At 44.5% G+C, this 24589-nt stretch overlaps 1 long non-coding RNA gene across 1 annotated transcript; it reads left to right on the top strand.

Moving 5' to 3' along the window:
• Positions 1-738: 738 nt before the first annotated feature.
• LOC141377478 (uncharacterized) lies at positions 739-2536 on the top strand. The gene is made up of 2 exons (XR_012389652.1): positions 739-1470; positions 2003-2536. It is a non-coding gene; the product is annotated as an uncharacterized lncRNA (long non-coding RNA).
• The last annotated feature ends 22053 nt before the right edge of the window (positions 2537-24589 follow it).

Below are 24589 nucleotides of genomic sequence, written 5' to 3'. Positions count from 1 at the left end.
AAGATCTGAGTGATCTGTTAGGTTTGTATTCAGTGAGCATATCTGTAATGTATTGAGGTCCTTGACCATTTAGTGATTTATAGACCAGTAATAATACTTTAAAATTTATTCTGAATGTAACTGGGAGCCAGTGTAAAGACCTGAGGACAGGTGTGATGTGCTCTGATTTCCTGCTTCTGGTCAGAATCCTGGCTGCAGCATTCTGGATGAGCTGCAAGTGTCTGACTGTCTTTTTGGGAAGGCCAGTGAGGAGGCCGTTACAGTAATCCACCCTGCTGCTGATAAAAGCATGAACAAGTTTTTCTAAGTCTTTACTGGAAACAAAGCATCTGATTCTTGCAATATTTTTGAGATGATAGTATGCTGATTTACTGACTGCTTTGACATGACTGTTGAAACTCAGATCTGACTCCAGAGTCACACCAAGATTCTTGACCTTATTTTTTGTTGTTTGACCTTTAGAGCCAAGGTACGTATTCACCTTGAGAACCTCATCTCTGTTCCCAAATGCAATGATTTAAGTTTTCTCTTTGTTTAACTGAAGAAAATTTTGGCACATCCAATTGTTAATTTCATCAATGCATTGGCAGAGGGTGTCAATGGGGCTGTAATCATTAGGCAGTTAGGCTAGGTAGATCTGAGTGTCATCTGCATAGCTGTGGTAGGAGATTTGGTTCTTTCTCATTATTTGGCTCAGAGGGAGCATGTAAAGATTGAACAGGAGAGGTGCCAGAATCGTATGAAGGTAAATCAGTTGCGAAACTCGAGAGCTTGCAAATGTAAATGTGAGCACTTGTGATAATAATATTTGTATGTGTAGGTTGAAATGTACACTTACAGCTCTGATGTGAACAGCTGAAATCCTCGATTTGCACACACACACAACAATCCACACACTTGTGTTTTAAATTCGAAGTTGCAGATTAATAGTTGTGTATTTGTAAAATGTCATTCACAAATACAAAGTGACAGACACACGTGTGCAAGGCAAATTTGACTGCATCTTTGCTCTACAACCACAGGTCAGCACTCACAACCTCTCAGATTCATCAGTACAACTACAAATCTCCCGCGCTCTGACTTTTGCAACACATCTCCCGCGATCTCTGTAGCAGAACTCATCTGTGCACTCGCAGATGCAGAGGCGTGAGCTGCGCGGGGCGGGGGAGGGGCGGGGCAGGTGTAAAGCTGTTTGATTGGCTGATGCCTGACCAATGAACAATGCCAGCAGCCAACAGGACTGAGGTGCAAAATAATAATTTCCCACGATTATTTCATTAGTTAGGGTTTATTTAAACTCTTTTCTGAAGAGATTCTTGTTAAAAAATCATAAATTCTGTGGAAATGTACATACCAGTAAAAGAGCAGCAAAGCCAGTTTATTGGCTAGAGCCAGCCAATGAGATGGGACGTTTCTGTTTGTCAGCACACAGGGCAGCTCACGTTGTTGGAGGCCTCGAGCAATCAGAGGGTAAGTTATGATTTTTAATTAATTATCTATATGTTCAATACTGTTAGCTTAGCTTAGAACTGTGCAGGGTGCTTCTCTTGTTTGTTTCTTATATAAGAAAACAGTTATGAGTTACCTAGGAGCTGCTTTCAATCATGTTATATGGTTCTAAAGATACGATTCAACCCACATGAAATAAGAAGTTGTAATAGTATTTATAGTAAATAATATTACGTTTTTGAACCATACTAACTATAATAAACTGTATTATACTGTATATTTTGCAGTATACAACTTTGTTAATGAATGCAACAGCACACTGTAGTATTAACTAGCATGAACTTTAATGAATTGAGGTATATTTACACACACGCACACATTAATAGCAATTAAAAATAACACTAGGCGTTTCAGTTTCTTACAGATCATACCGGTTTTTGTTATTATAACCTGCATCATATCTATCTATCCATCTATCTATTTACATGTTTGTGTACAGTGTGTCCTTTATATCACTTTTTTAATTATGAAAGTTACTACCTTCATTTCTCAGTTTCCTGTAAGGATGGAGTGACAGGAGAGATCAGCATGTTTCAAGTCGATGAGGAACTCAGAGAAGCTGCATAGCTTGAAAAGGATGTTATTTATGCTAAAGATGACATGATGATCCAGCTCATCTACAAACACTTCAAAATGATTCAGATCATTCAAGAGGAAGCCAACCATTTATTTTCTCTTTTTACCTGCCAAGATGACTACAGATTTGAACAAAACACACACTCACCCACACACACAACTTTTATTTTGATAATTGTTTAATGTAGTATTTTTACACTTTACTGTAAGGCAGGGGTGTCAAACTCAGTTCCTGAAGGGCCGTAACCCTGCACGTTTTTAGTTGCAACCCTGCTTCAAAACACTTAAGTGAAAGTTTCAAACAAACCTGAAGGACTCAATTAGTTTGATCAGGTGTGTTTAATTAGGGTTAGAACTAAACTTTGCAAAGCTGCAGCCCTCCAGGAACTGAGTTTGACACCTGTTCTGTAAGGGAATGTAATTTGTCAAATAAAATTTACAGTCCAAATAAGTGCAGCGCAAATGTCTAGTTACTTGTATTGAAATATTTCAGGGTTTTTCCTTGTTCATAATGAGATGGAGGTGGTAAATCCAACTTCATCATTACCCATCAAATGTTATCTCCTCTTTAATCCTTTGCTCAAGCCTTTACTAATGGTCAGAAAGCAAGCCATTGTGTAAAGCTGGTTGATGCTCGCTGTAATAAAGAGAGATGATGACTGTTCAGCTTATGTTGCTTAACCCTGCAGATGAGATGCTCAAAGTGGACCCTCAGCCGAGCGATGGACACTGTCTCCCTCACCTAGTTGCTCTTCCTTTGAACACACATATCATGTTGAAGGATGCAAGTTGTGGACCTAAATCAGATGTAATGCATGTAGATGTATAAATTAGAAAGAAATGAAACTGCTTTAAAATGTATTAGGTTTTACATATAAAGTATACTTAAATTCATTAAAGTTCATGCTAGTTAATACTACAGTGTGCTGTTGCATTCATTAACAAAGTTGTAGATACTGCAATATATACAGTATAATACAGTTTATTATAGTTAGTATGGTTCAAAAACGTAATATTGTTTACTATAAATGCTATTACAACTTCTTATTTCATGTGGGTTGAATCGTATCTTTAGAACCATATAACATGATTGAAAGCAGCTCCTAGATAACTCATAACTGTTTTCTTATATAAGAAACAAACAAGAGAAGCACCCAGCACAGTCCTTAGCTTAGCTAACAGTATTGACCATATAGATAATTATTAAAAAATCATAAATCATCCCATCTCATTGGCTGGCTCTAGCCAATAAACTGGCTTTGCTGCTCTTTTACTGGTATGTACATTACAGAAGATTTTTAACAAGAATCTCTTCAGAAAAGAGTTTAAATAAACCCTAACTAATGAAATAATCGTGGGAAATTATTATTTTGCACCTCAGTCCTGTTGGCTGCTGGCATTGTTCATTGGTCAGGCATCAGCCAATCAAACAGCTATACACCTGCCCCGCCCCTCCCCCGCCCCGCGCTGCTCACGCCTCTGCATCTGCGAGTGCACAGATGAGTTCTGCTACAGAGATTGCGGGAGATGTGTTGCAAAAGTCAGAGCGCGGGAGATTTGTAGTTGTACTGACGAATCTGAGAGGTTGTGAGTGCCGACCTGTGGTTGTAGAGCGAAGATGCAGTCAAATTTGCCTTGCACACGTGTGTCTGTCACTTTGTATTTGTGATTGACATTTTACAAATACACAACTATTAATCTGCAACTTCGAATTTAAAACACAAGTGTGTTGATTGTTGTGTGTGTGTGCAAATCGAGGATTTCAGCTGTTCACATCAGAGCTGTAAGTGTACATTTCAACCTACACATACAAATATTATTATCACAAGTGCTCACATTTACATTTGCAAGCTCTCGAGTATTGCTACTGATTTACTTTCATAGAATCGAGCCTTGTGGGACTCCACATGTCATGGGTGTCCACCTCGACCTATGATCACCTAAACTGACATAGTAACCTCTCCCTTCAAGGTAAGATCTGAACCATTTGAGGACCGTGCCAGACAGCCCAACCCATTTTTCCAGCCTATCCAGAAGTATGCTGTGATCGACGGTGTCAAATGCAGCACTGAGATCGAGCAATACCAGCACTGTTATTTTACCTGAATCTGTATTTTTAGGCGTATATCATTGATTATCTTTATAAGAGCGCTCTCTGTACTGTGATGTGCTCTGAACTCAGATTGAAAATTGTCTAAACACCCCCTGAAGTTTAAGAACTTGTTTACCTGGTTAAAAACAACTTTTTCAATGATTTTGCCAATGAAAGGGAGATTTGAGATTGGCCTGTAATTGCTCAATAGGGTGTTATCCAGGTTGCTCTTCTTCAAGAGGGGTTTAACAACTGCAGTTTTAAGTAAGTTTGGAAAAATCCCTGAGAGAAGTGAATCATTTACCACTTTTAGGAGATCCATTTCTAAACAGGTAAACACTGTTTTAAAGAATGATGTGGGGAACGTGTCAAGACTGCAGGTTGATGTTTTTATAATTTGCACAATCTCTTCTAAGATTTTACCGTTAATTGCCATGAAATCAGACATAATGTCTGACTTCTCAAGTTGTGGTTGAGCTTGTTTGACATCAACACAACTTGGCTGATTGGATGAGCTGATTGCCTTTCTGATATTATTGATCTTGTCAGTAAAGAAATGAGCAAACTCATTACATTTGCTTTCAGAAAGGAGCTCACTGGGAATCCGACTAGGGGTTTGTGAGCCTCTCTACTGTTGCAAAGAGTGTGCGAGCATTATTTACATTGTTGTTTATAAGGTTTGAAAAGAAAGTCTGTCTAGCAGTTTTTAGTTCCACATTAAAAGCATGAAGACTGTCTATATAGATATTATAATGGACTAGTAGTTTCGTCTTTCTCCACATACGCTCAGCTTTCCTGCATTGTCTTTTTTTTTCATTTGGACTGCTCTAGAGTTTCTCCACAGGACTCTCTCTTTACCTTTTTAGAATTTTAGAATTAAACAAATCAAGGAGAGAATCAACAAAATCTGCAGATATACTTGGTGCTAGCAATATGGCCTTCATAAACTGCTCACTAGTGTTCTCATTTATGCATCTCTTTTTGACAGAGACAGATCTGTCTTTAATAGCTGGAGGGATCAATATATCAAAGAAAATGCAGAAATGATCAGATAGTGCCACATCCTTAACAACAGTCGATGAAATGTGTAAACCCTTAGTTATAAGTAGGTCAAGAGTGTGTCCACGATTGTGTGTGGGTCCTTGAACATGCTGAGTCAGATCAAAAGTGTTCAAAACAGTCATCAGTTCTTTTACAGCATTGATTTCTGGATTATCAATGTGAATATTAAAATCCCCAGCAATACTAAAGTAATCAAATTCAGATGTTACTATTGATAACAGCTCTGTAAAATCATCAATAAAAGCTGGAGAATATTTTGGAGGTCTGTAGATAATGATCAGTAAGATGCGTGGAGACTCTTTTAGTACTATACTCAGATATTCAAATGACAAATAGTCACCAAATGACACTTGTTTACACTCATACACATATTTAAACAGGGCAGCGATGCCTCGACCTATCCTATTAACTCTGCAAACACTCAAAAAGTCAAAGTTTAAAGGAGCTGCTTCATACAGAACTGCTGCACTACAACTGTCATCCAGCCAAATTTCATTCAAAAGCATAAAATCAAGGCAATTTGTGTTGATAAATTCATTGACTAAAAGTGACTTATTATTGAGTGATCGAATGTTTAAAAGTGCTAACTTAACAGTTTTAGTTGTTTTCACTACAGAAGTCTCAGATATACATTAAATAGACACCAGATTTGAATGATTTGCTATACGGTCTGAAAGAGTCTTAGGTTTTCTGTCACGTAATAAGACACATATCTGCGCAGAGAAAGCTACAGACACACTGGGTTCCTGCTTGTTCTGTAAACATCTGACAAAGACACTGTTATCTGAGCAGGCACTCAAGACACATCAATGGCAGTTTTTAAGTTCACCAGCTAAAGATGAGGTGTTTTTTGGGACCTGGCGCTGTCGCAAAGACCTGAGGCCTCTCCTAGGTGTAGGGCAAGGTGGGCTTAGAGATGGGCGTGAGGCTTGCTGATTTTTGGTTGCTAACTGGGGGCTAGCAGCAATGGAGTGTGAGAGTTTAGTTCCAGCACACACCAGTTCCTCCATCTTTTTTGAAAAATCCAAGAGAGGCGAGCAAGGTGACAATGAGAAGGTGTCCAGTAACAGAGGCTGTGGGTCTGGGGTTTCTGGCTGCTAAGATATGTTCCCCTTCGGTTGGGGAACGGAAGTGCCATAGAGTGGATTAATTGAATCCACGAATGGGAGGATTCGGATCTGAAGCCTCTTGTCTGGAGAGTATTGAACGGGCCAATGAATGAAATTAATTGGCAGTGAAAGCTTGCGCAGGTGTGCGGCATCGTCAATTATCCCAGCATATAAGCACACCTGAAGCTAGCAAACGCCATCCTTTTCGCTTCAGATCCTTTCTGAGTGAGTCGATGGGGGTTCCTCTTGCTGTTCAGCACTTCAGAGCGAACGAGTGTGTCTCCTGGTCCAGAGTGGCAGACGGTCGAGCTGGGTTTCTCCCTTGCCTTCGGTTCTTTGGGTCCGGTCCTCCAGAGCGGTGCGTATTGTTGCAAACTTTCCTAAAAGAGCAACACAGTCGTGCAGCACGTCCTTTTCAGGATGGCGCTCCGACTGTGCGTTTCTGGATGCGGGGGTTTTCTGGCTCCGGATGATGGACACGATCACTGCATTGCATGTTTGGGGGTCCAGCATGTTATTGCGGTGCTCGCGGGCGGTTCATGTCGTCATTGCGATGCCATGACCGTTGCACAGCTAAGATCGCGGCTAACTTTCACAAGAGAGCGAGCCACCCCAGTTGCCTCCTGTTTTAAAAAAGCAGCAGGCGCTCGGGCAGATCTGAGGGTTCCAGCGGGAGATAATCCGCCGCCCACGGGCTCGCGGACCTCTAGCTCCTCACGGCACTCCATCCAAGCTTCGGGTAGTGGGAGTGATCCGTCTAACCAGATGGTAGCTCTCACACTCGCTGACACCGGAGATCAGATGTCCTCCGCGGCATCGGAGGGTGGGCTTTCACTGTCCGACGAAGATCCGGACCCGCTCGCCCCCTCCGGGCATGTGAGCGCTGTCAAATCGGATCCTGAAGCGGACATGTTAGCCGTGCTTTCCGGGGCTGCTTCGGCCGTGGGGTTGGAGATGGTTTATCCCCCAGCTCCGCGGCCGGACCGACTAGAGGGGTGCTACGTAGAGGACCAGAAGGCAAAGCCTTCGAAGGCTCTCGTCCCCTTCTTCCTGGAAGTGCACAGTAGGCTCACGCAGTCTTGGAGGGCACCTTTCTCTGCCCGTGCTGCGTGTACCTCCGCCCTCACCGCCCTTGACGGCGGAGCTGCCAGGGGGTATGAGGCGATCCCGTCAGTGGAGCGCGCTATCGCGGTCAATCTTTGTCCGCGCGGCGCCTCTACGTGGCGGGTTTGCCCCGCCTCCCGTCCAAAGCCTGTAGGTTGTCTGCCTCCCTCGCTTATAAGCTTATAAGGCTGCGGGCCAGGCTGCTTCTGCTTTGCACGTGATGGCCACCTACCAGCGCTACCAAGCGCAGGCGCTGGCCGAGCTGCACGAGGGCGGGTCCAACCCAAGCTTATTACATGAGCTGCGCACCGCGACCGACTATGCTATTCGGACTACTAAGTCCGCCGCGTGTGCGCTGGGGAGGACGATGTCCACACTTGTGGTTCAGGAACGCCATCTCTGGCTAAACCTGGCCGATATGCGCGATGTTGACAAAGTTCGCTTTCTTGACTCGCCCATATCCCAGGCTGGCCTGTTCGGCGACACCGTCGGTGAATTCACCCAGGAATTCAAGGCGGTGAAAGAGCAGTCGGATGCGATGGGCAATGTCATCTATCGGCGTGGCCGTAAGCCCACTCCGCCCGCCGAGCCATCCACCTCCGCTGTTCCTCGCCGAGGGCGCCCGCCAACGAGTGCTGCCCCGCCCCCGCCTGCGCCTCCGGCCAAGCGGGCGCGGCGTACACCTCGAAAGCAGGCAGCCCCTCCTGCCCAGGGCGCCGTTATGTCCGGTAAACGGACCGCGAAGCATCCCTGAGACAGGCCATCCGGAGAAGAGGAAACTTGCTCTTTCCTCGCTGGAGGGCGGGGCCCCAATAACAACGGTACTTTTCAGTGCCACCAAAACATCAGTAAAAGAGCACTTTTCCCCTTCCCCGGATGTGACTGCACAAGTTCTGCCAGTCCGGGACGCGCTGCCTTCCGGCTCGCAGACTCTACGTGCTTCGCCAGTGGCTCACGAGCACTGGGGGGACGGTCTCCCTTCCCTCAGCCCTCCAGCCCCCTCTCCGGAGTCAGGGTGCGGAGCCAGAGCGAATCGCTCTCCTCCAGCTCTTCTGCGGGACCCTCGTGCTTCCCGGATCAGCACACCCACTCCGCGCTGCCCCACCACTGGTACGTCAGTGATTGTAGCGATGACTCCATTAGCGAGGGCTCTGCCTGGCTGGTTAGCGCGGGCCAGCCCCTCGCGGTGGCTCATACGCACAATCAGACTCGGTTACACGATTCAGTTCGCGAAACGGCCCCCAAGTTTACGGGAGTGTATTTCTCCAGGGTCAACCCCCTGTCCGCCCCTGTCTTGCGAGAGGAGATTGCTGCCCTCCTGGCGAAGGGTGCAATCGAGCCGGTTCCTCCAGCCGAGATGGAGAGTGGGTTTTACAGCCCATACTTTATCGTACCCAAAAAGAGCGGTGGGTCACGGCCAATCCTAGATCTGCGCGTTTTGAACCGCTGTCTGCACAGGCTGCCGTTCAGAATGCTCACGCAGAGGCGCATTCTCCAATGCGTTCGTCCTCAGGATTGGTTTGCAGCCATAGACCTGAAGGACGCGTATTTCCATGTCTCCATTCTTCCACGCCACCGCCAATTTCTGAGGTTTGCGTTCGAGGGTCGAGCGTGGCAGTACAAGGTCCTCCCCTTCGGGCTCTCTCTGTCTCCGCGGGTCTTCACCAAACTCGCGGAGGGTGCCCTAGCGCCCCTTCGGCTCGCGGGCATCCGCATACTCAATTATCTCGACGACTGGCTGATTTTAGCCCACTCGCGGGAGCAACTGATTGTGCACAGGGACAAGGTGCTTCGGCATCTCCGCCTACTGGGGCTTCAGGTCAACCGAGAAAAGAGCAAACTCGCCCCCGTGCAGAGGATTTCTTTTCTCGGGATGGAGCTGGACCCGATCACCATGGTAGCGCACCTCTCCGAGGAACGCGCTCGCCTGTTGCTGAACTGTCTGAGGGAGCTCGACAGCAAACTAGTGGTCCCACTGAAGTTCTTTCAGAGGCTCCTGGGGCATATGGCATCCGCAGCCGCCGTCACGCCGCTCGGGTTGCTCCATATGAGACCACTTCAGCACTGGCTTCACGATCGGGTCCCCAGACGCGCATGGCACGCGGGCACACACCGGGTCTCGGTTACTGCGCTGTGTCGCCGCGCCCTCAGCCCTTGGAACGACCCCTCGTTCCTACAGGCTGGTGTGCCTCTAGGACAGGCGTCCAGCCATGTTGTTGTTTCAACAGATGCTTCCAACACGGGTTGGGGGGCCGTGTGTCGCGGGCATGCGGCTGCGGGCCTGTGGAAGGGTGCCCAGTTGCATTGGCATATCAATCGCCTAGAGCTGTTGGCAGTGTTCCTCGCTCTCCACTGCTTTTTACCGGTGCTGGAGCGGCAACACGTACTGGTCAGGACGGACAGTATGGCGGCGGCGGCGTATATCAACCGCATGGGGGGTATGCGCTCTCGCTGCATGTCTCAGCTCGCCCGCCGTCTGCTCCTCTGGAGTCACCCGCGGCTGAAATCGCTGCGCGCCATTCACGTTCCAGGCACGCTCAATCATGCAGCCGATGCGCTCTCACGACAGCTGTTACGCCCTGGAGAATGGAGACTCCACCCCGAGTCTGTTCAGCTGATATGGGCGCGATTCGGGGAGGCCCAGATCGATCTGTTTGCTTCCCCCGAGAACGCTCATTGCCAGTTGTTTTTTTCCCTGATCGTGGGCTCTCTCGGCACGGATGCACTGGCCCACAGCTGGCCTCGGGGCATGCGCAAGTATGCGTTTCCCCCAGTGAGCCTGCTCGCGCAGTTTCTGTGCAAGGTCAGGGAGGACGAGGAACAGGTTCTGCTAGTTGCGCCACTTTGGCCCAACCGGACCTGGATATCAGAGCTCTCACTCCTCGCGACGGCCCTCCCCTGGCGGATCCCTTTGAGAGAGGACCTACTCTCTCAGGGACAGGGCACCATCTGGCACCCTCGCCCCGATCTTTGGAACCTCCACGTGTGGTCCTTAGACGCGAGGAAGACTTAGGTAACCTACCGACTGCGGTGGTTAATACCATCACTCAGGCTAGAGCCCCCTCCACGAGGCGCGCCTACGCCCTGAAGTGGAGTCTATTCACTGAATGGTGTGTCTCTCGCAGAGAAGACCCCCGAAATTGCCAGATTAGTGTTGTGCTCTCTTCAAGAGAAGTTGGACAGCAGGCTGTCGCCCTCCACTCTCACGGTTTACGTGGCCGCCATCTCCGCTTATCATAGCGCGGTAGCTGGCGGCACCGTGGGAAAGCATAACCTCATCATCCAGTTCCTTAAGGGTGCTAGGCGAATTAATCCATCTCGCCCCCCTCTCATGCCCTCTTGGGATCTCGCCCTCGTTCTCACGAGTTTGCGATCCGATCCCTTTGAGCCACTCGAATCAGTATCTCTAAGATTTCTGTCCCTGAAGACAGCTCTGCAGGTTGCGTTGGCCTACATCAAGAGGGTCGGGGACCTGGAGGCATTTTCGGTCAGTGACTCGTGCCTGGAATTCGGGCCGGATTACTCTCACGTCATCCTGAGACCCCGCCCCGGTTATGTGCCCAAGGTTCCTACCACCCCCTTTAGAGATCAGGTAGTGAACCTGCAAGCGCTGCCCCCGGAGGAGGCAGACCCAGCCCTTTCTTTACTTTGTCCAGTTCGCGCTCTGCGCATTTATGTGGACCGTACTCAGAATTTTAGATCATCTGAGCAGCTCTTTGTCTGTTATGGCGGTCGGCAGCAGGGAAGTGCCGTATCGAAACAAAGATTATCCCACTGGATTGTGGATGCCATTTCACTCGCTTATTCGAGTCGAGGTCAGCCGTGTCCCCCGGGAGTACGTGAACACTCCACTTAGAGCGTTGCATCCTCTTGGGCGCGTGCACGTGGCGCCTCTCTAACAGACATCTGTAGAGCTGCGGGCTGGGCGACACCCAACACATTTGCAAGGTTTTACAATCTGCGAGTGGAGCCGGTTTCCTCAAGGGTATTAGGTAACCCTTTGGTGATTGAGGAAACAACTCGGTAGGGTGTTGAAACACGCTTGCTGCGCCATTCTCCCTAACACGGAGGTACGTGCGCCTTTTTATCTGTCAGTAAAGTTCCCCGTCAGGTGAGCCCTGCAGATTCCTCCGTGGCCCCCAGCACTGACTCAGCGGAGGAGTCACTTGCTGGCCCACTACGTTGTAGGTCTGCCTGCTGGTCAGCCCGCGTTTTGGGTATAGGTGCCTGCTATGCGTGATCCCCACTAGGCGATCCCATATGCTTATTCCGCCACGGTTAAGTCCCCCCCCTGGGCGGACCCGTGTCTTCCCTCTCCGCTAACCACTCTTTTGCTATGCATACTCCTCCTTTTTTAGGGCTAGTCCATATGTAAATTCTGCCATCTATCCCCCCCTTGGGTAACGGATGGCCTCCGCAGCGTCCTCCCTATCGGGATTGCACGCTTCATCGGGGACGTTGGTAAGGTGCAGTCATTATGGCGCTTTCCATACTTCTCCCATTCGTGGATTCAATTAATCTACTCTATGGCACTGAAGTTTCCCAACCGAAGGGGAACGTTCGAGGTTACAGAAGTAAACCTTCGTTCCCCGAGGAGGGGAACGGAAGTGCCATACTCCGTCGCCATAATGACTGTCCCTTAGCTGTTTGAAAGTCTCTTCAGCTTAAAAGGATGGCGTTTGCTAGCTTCAGGTGTGCTTATATGCTGGGATAATTGCCGATGCCGCACACCTGCGCAAGCTTACGCTGCCAATTAATTTTATTCATTGGCCCGTTCAATACTCTCCAGACAAGCGGCTTCTGATCCGAATCCTCCCATTCGTGGATTCAATTAATCCACTCTATGGCACTTCCGTTCCCCTCCTCGGGGAACGAAGGGTTACTTCTGTAACCTCGAACGTTTACCTGGCTGTTTTCCTCGGGATCATCCATGAGTGCTGAGACTTGATGCTGTTCTGATACATCACAGTCTGCCTGTGTTGAGCTCAGTGTGCAGGGCTCAGACGGCAGTTTGTCCGTTATCAGTGGTTGTTGTGGCTGCGTGGTGTTATCTCTGTCCTTGTAGGATGCGTCAGCCACAAGTCCACTCAGGAGCTGATTTGAAGTCCAGTGGTCAACCGGACATTTGCTAGGTGAGTGTGTGTCATTCAGTTCAGTGGCATACACAGCTGATGGATGATGGAGGGAGAAGAGGATGTTGTCTTTCTGCACTTTTGCACCAAGCTTGTTTGGATGAAGGCCGTCTGATGTAAACAGCTGTCTTTGGTTCTAGAAGAGATTGAAGTTGTCAATAAAATTCAGTCTTTTCATGTTACATATTTTCTGCAGCCATGCATTTAGACCAAGGAGCCTTGAAAACATATTTGTCCCTCTTGCAGGGAGTGGTCCACTGAACGGCTGAATTTTCAATCTTTCAACTGTTTCCAAAAGCTCACAGAAATCTCTCTTGAGCAGTTCTGACTGTTCCTTCCGAATATCATTCTTCCCCACATGGATGATAATCCGTTTTGCAGTCTCATGTTTCCTTAATATGTTCTCAAGTTCTTTATTTATATCAGAAACTGTGGCATGAGGAAAGCAGTATGTCATGGTAGCTCTGCTCCTAAAATTTTTAATTATTGAGTCTCCAACAATCAATGTTCTTATCTCTGTTGCAATCGGAGCAGAATGCCTCTGTCTAGTCGGCCTTGAGCCTCTGTTCAGAGCAAAGTTAATTGCTGAGTCATGCGATCTCTGTCTAACTGCATTTGGGGATTCTTCACCCATATTACTCAAAACTTCATATCTGTTCTGAAGCTGTATTTGAGTCCGAGCTGTATTTGGGGTAGAGAACGCTAATGCAGCAGCGTATGCCCTTAGTGATCTGACCCCACGAGTACCCTTTGGTCTCGCACCTTGTTTATGCCATAGTTCACGCTGATTTTCAACAGTTTCAATCTGTTTTTCTGTTCTCAAAAGAGTAGCTGGAGTAGATTTATAGGGCTTACCGGCTGAATGCTGTGAGGCTCCACGATGAACCGGTCCCTGTGTAATTTGACAGTTCTGGTTGGATCGCAAGTAACTTTGTTTCAAAAACTGCAATCTTTTGTAAAAGTTTGTGGCAGTTGGTGCAGCAGGGAGATTCCAAATCAATATGATCCAGAGCCATTTTCACAGCCGTGTTTTCCCGTCTCAGGAATGAAAGTAGCTGGTAGCGGGAGGATTGTTTAGATGATAATTCCTCTTTTGTTGGTAAAGTTGTACTCCAGAAAGTTTGTAAATTCGATGTTGATCTTCAAGCTGTTTCGTTTGAGCACTGTGCTGTTAGGCTCAAGTTAAGTAGGCTAATGTAATGTTAATCGAAGAATGCAAATCATGCATTCATGCTAACAAATGGTCAAACGAATTGTAAAATATTAAAGTAACAAAGTAACATACAAATGTTAAAGTAACATGAATTAACTTCAAAATTGCCTTGGCAATTTAGAAGTACTCCAACAGAGATCCCATTTACTATAGCAAAGAAGGCTATTTTTATTATTATTTTTTTATTATTTGTTTTGAGCAATGTGTCAAAACCTTCTCCTCCAATCAGATTGGCACTTTTGTTGACATGCCCAGAGCTGCTGAAGTTACAGTAAACAGCACGTGGAGACGCTTAAGCACAAAACTGTCGATGTGAGCGCACACTGAAGAAAATGCCCGGAGGCGATATAAATGTGGAGCTGCTTATTGCTCTGTGAACATTAATAAAGCTTGAGCTGCTACTTGAACCATCCATGCTTATTCGAGTTACCAGTAACTTTAACAACAAGCATGTGAACTTTCTCTCTTCCTCTTCTTCTGTGTTATAAGCGGGGTGTAAGAAGCTTAAAGTTGCCATCTAACGTCATTGAGTGATTTTGCATATATATGAGTATGTATATATGTGCAAAATCACTCCTTGACGTTAGATGGCGATATATACTAGTGTATACTATATATATATATATATATATATATATATATATATATATATATATATATATATATATGTATATATATATATACTAGTGCTGTCAAAAGTAGTGCGTTAACGCATGCGATTAATTTGAAATAATTTACGCGTAAAAAAAAATAATCGCAATTAACACAGATGTTGCAATTAACTTTTAGATGATCAAAAATCGCTGCTAACTTGGGAGACTCTTAAAAAGAGTATTATCTTAATCATATTAAAATTGGAGTATTGGTATCCATGTACATGTACTCAGAATGTGTAAGATGAAGTCGCGAGCTGTCAAAGACACCTCTCCTTTCAGCATGACTCCTCCAATGTTTTATTCAGTTTGACGTGTTTCCGGCTTTAACGCAACTTTGTAAGGTGTCTGCTTTGCGTTGTTGTGTCAGAATCCTTGTGAAATACAGCCATACTTTAGAACGCTTAGTTTAAGCGTTTTGCGTGTGTGTGTGTGTGTGTGTGTGTGTGTGTGTCAGGGGTGTCCATAAAGCACAGACCCTTACAGGAGCAGGTGCTCAACAAGATCGCAAAGTGAAAAGCAAGTCCCTCCTGAGAGAGGCACCTCAGCCAATAAGGGCAGAGGGGCAGTGGCTCTAGCCACCGGGCCACCCCCCTGTGCACGGCCCTGGTCTTTGTGTGCGTGCACGCGTGCGTTTCTTAGCAACAAACCTGCCTAAACGTCGTTGTCTGTAGCCACTAAATAAAAAAGTTACAAATTGCCATGAGATTGCGTTGCACTCTCAGCTCACATCATTCAAAAGAAAAGGTCAACAGACTGGATTGTCTTAGCAACTGGATGAATGTAAAGGAGGACTAAGCTAATTTTTTTTTACTTTATAATTAATGTTCTCAACGCACAGCATTACAACTTTACAATGAGTAAAATTGTTTGTATTCAATTCTTTATTGTTATTATAATAACATTGTTATTATACACACACACACACATATATATATATGTAAACATTAAAGAGTAAACAAGTGCTCACTTTAAGTTAGTGTAAAGCAGGAATATTTCCTGCTTATTTTGTAGGGGACAGTCAATTAGAATTGCTTCGGAAATTTGAATATGCAAAGGATCTTTGTCCTTACTTTCAAATTATTTTTAAGTCTCCTTACACACAAATGGGTGTATGAGGTTGCTCACCCCTTTGTGTTGACAACACTAAAGAAACAGTAAGGTTGGGCTTCAGTTTCAGTCTGTTATACACGGTGGCTTCCTGAAGATAAATTACACATGTGAGACTTGATTTTGTCTACCATGTACCGTCCTCACTGAATCTAATTAAGTGAGGGAGACTCCCCTACTTCCTGACAGCTCAAAGAAAAATACACTGCCAATTAGTATGCAAAAATAATTAAACAATTTATTTTTAGTTGTGTTTGTGTGTATATGTCTTAGTTGGGTAACTCAATAAAATGAAATTTGAAAAAATGTACCGTCTCTGTTTACTTCTTAAATTTTTCACAATAACCTCCAAATTCAACAGTTGAACTATATGGATTAAGATAGCTTACAACAAACCCTTTAAAAGAAAATCAAAAAATCCTTTTTACAATTCACTTTTTCATTCACCCATTTGACAATTTCTTAATTGGCAATTTAATAACTTGTAAACCCCAAAAGTGCTGAGATCAAAACATACACAATGTTACTTAATGTTTCAGCAGAATAAACACTTATATGAGCAGTCCCTTTAGCTGTTTACTCACAGTTTTACTCACAGTTTACGTTGTTTTGTGGCCCACTTCACTCACCACAATTCACACTTTTAGTTCAGATGCAAAAATAAAATGAAAAAGAGAAAAATATCAGCCTCAAAAATATTTAGGGTGCGTTGTCACAACGTGGGGTGCGTTGAAATACTAAGATGAGGAAATATCAGCCGTTGACTTCCAATGAATAAAATATATTGACTCAGTCTCTTAAAATTTTCCAAATAAAAGTGTATATGAAAAAAATAAGCTTGAGATGAATCAAGGAGAGATGTCACTTAGATGGCAGGGTATATAAAAAAAATATTTGTAATATCAAATCTTCGTTGTTCTGTTTTACATCATTCTGCAGCCATTTCAGTCTCACGTGCTCGATTACGAGCAAAAGGGTAGAAAATTAACACGTGAGCAGTGATGTAGTTAGTCTCTGACACAATTTCTCACTTGCAAAAATGTAAGGATCGCAAAAGGCCAAACAAAACTAAAGACAGGCTGTAAACGTTTGCAAATTACAATGATATTTGCACTCAAAACGAACTCACGGCTTTAGTGGCATTCACTCTAACTGCGTCACTATAGCGGCTAGAAACACTGAAAGTAAACCCTTTACAAGACGAAGCACAGATCACAGTCTGGTCTCACACTTTCACAGACAGTGCTGTCGCCCTTTATTCAACTTTAGCCGCGATAATCTTCTTCTGAAGCACCTTATCAAACAGCTTTTTGAACACGACACCGCACTCTTCCTCCGTGACGCACTCAGACACCGCGCTCTCCTTCGTCTCTCACTCACTCGCGATCTCCCGGAACATGCGAGAAAGCACAGAATACCTGTCAAAATAAAGGCCCGCAAACCAGTCACCATTGAAGACAATGTATATGTGTATATATACATCTGTCACATTCCCCCCTGCTAAACCCTGCCATTGCAGTGACATCTCCAACAGGTTCACCTCTGAAACACAAAACAACATGTTAGAACATCACATAACACACGTATAACTTTGTCATACCCTGAAGTTACAAAAAAAAAAACTCTTATTTCTTAACATAGTCACTCCTGTACCTCACTGGTAAGATACCTTTGTTTTGCCTCTGAGATCGTCTAAGCTCAGGAATACTTTCTGTTTCAACTTCTGACACATCAGCATCATCGGAGTCATCTTGTACTCTAAACTCTGAGTTAGCTACTGTATCCTGATTTTCAATACCATCACCCATCTCTACTTCCTCTAATTCACTTCGACCCACCCCTGTGTGTGTATAGTGACTGGAATGTGGTAAGGTTTCAGGAAAGCAAACGATGTCAGCTTCCTATTGAGCCGTTGTGCATGCTGTCTAGTAGGTGAGAAAAACAAACAGTGCCGCAGCTGATCTCGATGCACTACTTTTGTAGAACCACCCTTTTCTGGCTTGATAGTGAATACAGGTGTGTCTGCATGATTTTGCTTTAACACAATGTATGGTGTGCACTCCCATTTATCCTGTATTTTGTTTCTACCAAGATATTTATGATTGCGCAGTAGCACCCGATCTCCAGGTCTCACAAGGGCTCCAAATGACTTGCGGTCATAAATCCTCTTTCTTCTCCTGGAGGCCTCTTGAGATGCAGTGTTTGCAATCTCCACTGCTGTCTTCAACCTTGTGTGATGTGCCTTCACCCAGTCATCTAGGTTTTCCACCTCATCCTCTTCTAACATGTTTTCTCCCATAATATCCATTGGTAAACCTGCATCCCTTCCAAGCATTAAATAGAATGGGGAATAGCCAGTGGATGAATAGACATGACTGTTGTAAGCCAGTACAAGCTCAGGAAGGTGAGTCTTCCAATCTGTCTTCTTTTCAGGGGGCAAGGTTCAGAGCAAATCATGCATGGTACGGTTAAATCTCTCACATTGAGAGTTTCCCTGTGGATGGTATGGGCTGGTGCGACTTTTTCCTATACCATAGATCTTACAGACCTCCTTGATCACCCTGGCCTCAAAACACCTGCCCTGGTCAGAATGCAGGCGAGCTGGACATCCATAATAAACAAACCAGTGTTTGAGAAGGGCTTTTGCTTTGGTGTTGGCTGTCTGGTTCTTAGTAGGCAGAGCGACTGTGAATCTAGTAAACATATCTGTGAGGACAAGCACATTTTCATTCCCTCCAGAAGATTGCTCAAGCTGGTGTAGTCCATGGCAAGGACCTCCAATGGAACAGAGACATTACTGCACGTCATGGGAGCTCTCAATCTGGGGAATACATCTTTGGCCAGTGTGCATCTTTTACACAGACTAGTCCAGTGTGGAACATCCGTGGACATGGTGGGCCAGTAATAGTGTCGTCTCATCCGAGCCAATGTGCTTTTCCCTCCCAAATGACCCCCATGTTCATGCTGTCCCTCATACACTTCATGCTGCAAGATCCCAGGCACAACCATTTGCCAGATCTCTTCTCCATCTCTAGGATCCAGAATTAGTCTGAAAAGAACTCCTTGAAGCAGCTTAAATCTGTCAAATTCTTTTGCTAACTTCCTCAATTTTGGCTCCATGTTAGCACAATCCATTTTGCTTGGCCTCCTTCTCTCAGATACTGCCTTATAAATGGGACCAACTACCATATCATTCTTTTGCTGCTTCATTCACTTATTTCTCCTTTAATGGATGCCTGCATTGCAACTTTACACTCAGTTTCCTTGTCAATCCTGTTGCCTGGCCACAAGCATGCTCTCACTTCATCAGCTCCCAATCGGATAAAATCCTTCTCACTATCATCTTTTTCTGGTTCTTCTGTAGAGGGTATTCTTGACAGGGCATCTGCGTTTGTGTTGTGTCGGCCCGATTTATAACACACTTCAAAGTTGTACTCCGCTAGCTGCGCTACCCAGCGTTGCTCCACCACTCCAAGATTAGCAGAGTAAAGGTACCGTAGCGGATTGTGATCAGTCACCACAGTAAACTTTGAATACATAAGGTATTCCTTAAATTTTTCTGTGACTGCCCACTTTAACGCAAGTAGTTCCAACTTGAATGCGCTGTACTTTTTGTCATTCTTTTCTGAACCCCTTAGACCTCGGCTAGCATAGGCCACCACAAGTTCAAGCCCTTCCTGTTTCTGACTAAGAACAGCCCCCAGTCCATGACGGCTTCCATCTGTGGTGAGCATAAAGGGCTTACTGAAGTCGGGATAGGCCAGGATAGGAGGTGACATTAAATGCCCTTTTAATTCATCCAAGGCAATCTGGCATTCTGGGCTCCATGTAAATGTTCCTGTGGACTTGCACCCTTTTCCTCCACTTATCAGAGCATGTAGTGGCTTAGCAATTTGAGCAAACCTTGGGACAAATCTTCGGTAGTAGCTTAAAAACCCAAGCACTTGTCTGACTTCCCTCACATTGCTGGGAACAGGCCACATGTCCAACACTTTAACCTTCTCATTGTCCACTTCTATGCCTTCAGCAGAGATCTGGTGCCCCAAAAACTTCACCTCAGGCTTAAGAAGAAAGCACTTGCTTGGCTTTAACTTTAAACCATGCTGCTTGAGACAATTAAAGACAAGTTCCAACCTCTCACAATGACTCTCAAAATCCCTGGAAAAGATGATAATATCCAGGTAGACCAGAAGGATGTCAAATGACAAGTCACCAAGCACCACACCCATTAGGTGCTGAAAGGTGGCCAGGGCGTTGCACAACCCGAAGGGCATTCTGGTCCACTCAAACAGGCCAAATGGGGTGGTGACAGCTGTCTTCTCCCTGTCCTTCTCACTTAGAGCCACCTGGAAATACCCAGCAGTCAAATCCAATGTGGAAAATAGTTTAGCATTGCCTAAGGCATCCAATGACTCATTCACTCTTGGAAGCGGATATGCATCCTTGCATGTCACTGTGTTCAGCTTCTGATAATCGCAGCAGAACCGCACACTGCCATCTTTCTTCATAACAATAACTGCCGGTGAGGCCCATGGGCTACTGCTCTCTTTGAGAATTCCTTGGGATACTAGACCTTGGACATGTCTTTTGACCTCTTGAAAGATCTGCGGTGGCACCCCACAATGTTGTTGTTTTATTGGAGGTGCTTTACCAGTTGGAATAGCTTGCACCACCGCTGTGGTGTAACCATAATCTTGGTCATTCATCAAAAAGACATCTCTGTGTTTTGATAACAACTCAGTGAGTCTTTCACATTGCTCTGGTGTAAGGCCTTCATAGTTAACTTGCACTGGAGGTTGCACATGTAATTTCTCATTACCCTCAGTAACCTCCAACTTGACTTGCTGTAATTCTTTGACATGGAGTATACCATCATCTTCCTCAAACTCAAGCACATCCTTTGTGACCACCTCCTTTGGCTTATAAATGGATGCCACTCTAGAACAGGGTGTACACACAGGGACTTTTCTACCTTCTGTTTTAGCAAGAATGTGAGCCACCAGGAGTCCTTTTGGTTAAGTTGTTCCAACTGCAGGTTCAACTAGAACATCACTTTTTAGTCTTGGCGGTACACCACAGCGACCCTCCAGAACTTTTTCACAATGGGGAGGAATAGTAACAGCTTGTCTTCCAGCAATCTTGACATATCTAATCCTCCCATCGGGTCCTAGGTGTTTTGCTTCTTTTTCTACTCTGGCAAGAATTCTTTGAACCTGAGCTTCATCTGGACGATTATACTTGTGTACACGTTCCATTCGATCTGCTGAAATGAACAAGGACTGAACTTCAGTAAGTATATTCATACCAATAATCCCAGACACTCCTTTTATTTCCTTGACGTCAGGGCTTGTATAAGTCAGAACAAATATACGCCTCTTAGGAAGCACCTTTCTACATTTGCCTGTAAGCAACCTAACACAGGGATTTCTAATCCATTTGCTGCAGTCAATTTAACCCAACATGCGGAAGACAACTTTAACTTTTGCTCCTCAAAGTGTTCTCTGAAGTGGGACTCAGAAATGGTGGACACCTCAGACCTTGTATCGAGAAGGCACTTAGTCTTGACACCTGTTATTTTCACCTCCACAGTTAGACAATCTCCAAAAGCACTGTCTTTCAGTTTTTCAGCAGTCTCATCAGCTAGCCATTCTGCAGTATGACATCTAATCAAAGAGGGTCCGGGGCCTTTCTGTACAGCAACTCCTGAGTCATTTCCTCTAGCAACAGTTGACTCCATTGTATTTTGTGATGGAGCTAGTTCTCTTACTGGCTTGACACTCTGTGGACAACGGCGGCTGGTGTGTCCGGGTTCTCCACAGGAGTAACAAATATAGCGACCTTCACTGTCTTTTAATGGCTGTTTTTTTAGACAACTCTGCTGTGGTCTATTCCACTCTTTTGAATGCACAATTTGATATAATTCTTCCTGGCGAGCTGCTATTTTTTAAATCTCCTCATGCAGTTTCTCCAAAGACAAAGTAGAGTGAGTATCCTGCCCTGCAGTTGCATTCACAACCCCTCTAGCGTGAGTATTGACTCGAATATTACTAGCAGGCTGCGCTTCCTCCTCTTCTGACCAGGTGATTGCTGCTTGCATTAGCTCCACAAAACTCATATTTGGCTCTGCCTTAACCCTGCGTTTCATCTCCCGACGCAAGAAATACTCTCTTTGTTTCAGCATCAGCCACCCTTTCTGGCTCTCTGCGCTGCACACAACTAAGCCTTTCCCGAAGATCATAGGCATAGGAGCGTATTGTTTCTCCTGCATTCTGAGCATGATCATAAAAGTCTTTAAGCCTAGTACCAATAGGCACTTTATCACCATAGGTGTCAAGGAGAACTTCAAACATATTGTCAGTCAACTCCACTTTCCCTTCCATCATAAACTTTACTGTGGCTTTGGCTTCATCTTTTAGGTGCTGTTTCACCAGCTTAACCCGGTCCTCAGTGGGCACTCTCATAACTTGAAATGAAGACTTCATCGATGACACCCATTCTTCAACACTCAGTTCCCCAGGCTTTGACACCCTGCCAGTGAATTCAGGGAGTTTACGATCCCGAGGTATATAAATAGCTTGTGCAGCGGCCTGACTTTCAATTAAATAGTAGAAACAGTAGGGTTGGGCTTCAGTTTCAGTCTGTTATACACGGTGGCTTCCTGAAGATAAATTACACATGTGAGACTTGACTTTATCTACTATGTACCGTCCTCACTGAATCTAATAAAGTGAGGGAGACTCCCCTACTTCCTGACAGCTCAAAGAAAAATACACTACCAATTAGTATACAAAAATAATTAAACAATTTATTTTTAGTTGTGTTTGTGTGTATATGTCTTAGTTGGGTAACTCAATAAAATGAAATTTAAATAAATGTACCGTCTCTGTATACTTCTTAAATTTCTCACAATAACCTCCAAAATCAACAGTTGAACTATATGGATTAAGATAGCTTACAGCAAACCCTTTAAAAGAAAATCAGAAAACCCTTTTTACAATTCACTTTTTCATTCACCCATATGACAATTTCTTAATTGGCAATTTAATAACTTGTAAACCCCAAAAGTGCTGAGATCAAAACATACACAATGTTACTCAATGTTTTAGCAGAATAAACACTTATATGAGCAGTCCCTTTAGCTGTTTACTCACAGTTTTACTCACAGTTTACGTTGTTTTGTGGCCCACTTCACTCACCACAATTCACACTTTTAGTTCAGATGCAAAAATAAAATGAAAAAGAGAAAAATATCAGCCTCAAAAATATTTAGGGTGCGTTGTCACAACGTGGGGTGCGTTGAAATACTAAGATGAGGAAATATCAGCCGTTGACTTCCAATGAATAAAATATATTGACTCAGTCTCTTGAAATTTTCCAAATAAAAGTGTATATGAAAAAAATAAGCTTGAGATGAATCAGGGAGAGATGTCACTTAGATGGCAGGATATATAAAAAAAACTATTTGTAATATCAAATCTTCGTCGTTCTGTTTTACATCATTCTGCAGCCATTTCAGTCTCACATGCTTGATTATGAGCAAAAGGGTAGGATTTCTCACTTGCAAAAATGTAAGGATCGCAAAAGGCCAAACAAAACTAAAGACAGGCTGTAAACGTTTACAAATTACAACGATATTTGCACTCAAAACGAACTCACGGCTTCAGTGGCATTCACTCTAACTGCGTCACTATAGCGGCTAGAAACACTGAAAGAAAACCCTTTGCAAGACGAAGCACAAATCACAGTCTGGTCTCACACTTTCAAAGACAGTGCTGTCGCCCTTTATTCAACTTTAGCCGTGAAAATCTTCTTCTGAAGCACCTTATCAAACAGCTTTTTGAACACGACACCGCACTCTTCCTCCGTGACGCACTCAGACACCGCGCTCTCCTTCGTCTCTCTTTCACTCACTCGCGATCTCCCGGAACATGCGAGAAAGCACAGAATACCTGTCAAAATAAAGGCCCAAAAACCGGTCACCATTCAAGACAATGTATATGTGTATATATACATCTGTCACATTAGAGAAAAATCAAATATTAACCAAAGCTAGAAGGAAACAAAGCAAAATAAACAGGAGCAAAAGCATGGCCCTTTTCACAAGCAAACACTGCTGGCTTTTTATAGAGTGTTAACCAGGTGTTCCCAAATTGTGCAGATTGTTGTCTTCGGCTGATCAGTGGGTTGGTCTCAGAGACTCGTCACAACTTTAACTGCAGTTCAGCAGTTCACTTTTATTTAGCAACATATTGTTCATGCCTCGTGAAAATTATTGGATAAAAAATATGAAGTAAGGAATGCTGGAAGAGTGCTGATTTAATGGAATTTGATACCGCATGGTGAATGGAAAGAAAAACCTCCACATTTTGGAACTCGTGGTTCTTTTAAAGGGTCACGAAACACCAAAACACATTTTTTGAGCTGTTGACAGTCGTATATGTGTCCCACACTGCTAAAAACACTATTAGGACACCTATATTTCACTAAAAAGTGTAAATTGGTTGTTTTTGCGTTATTTCAAGCAAATTCGTACTTCCTGTTTGAAATGAATTTTTAAAGCTGCGTCACGGTCATGACATAATAGCGTTGTATTCCACCGTGCAGACTGGGCGTCTGTGCCAGAGTGTGTCTTATTACGTCTTACAGTGTGATGCATTAATGCATGAGTAAGGCTTGGTTCAAACCAATCAGCGTGCTCTATTGTGCAACTTCATAAATATTCATTAGTGTCACCGTGTTTACACCACAGAGACACCTCGTTGTGTTGGCAAAACAAGCGTGAAGTGTTGCTTTTATAGTTTGCTGCCATTAAGTTTCGTTTTCATTTTCTCTCTGTGAGAGCTCATCTGGATCACGTGTGGATTAACAGTGTACGCGACGCTTGACAACAATAACTTACATGTCTAAGGAGGATTATTGTTTACCTAAGAGCTGTTCTCATCTGCAAACGCTGAGATCCGGATTCGCTTGTAGTATTCTCTTCATAAAGAATTAAGTTAACTATTGCACTGAGTGCAAACATGTTAGCA

This window comes from Danio rerio, chromosome 14 (genome assembly GCF_049306965.1).
Source record: "Danio rerio strain Tuebingen ecotype United States chromosome 14, GRCz12tu, whole genome shotgun sequence".
Classification (NCBI taxonomy): domain Eukaryota; kingdom Metazoa; phylum Chordata; class Actinopteri; order Cypriniformes; family Danionidae; genus Danio; species Danio rerio.
The sequence above is the reverse complement of the archived record's forward strand: the minus strand, read 5'-3'. Positions and strand labels throughout refer to the sequence as shown.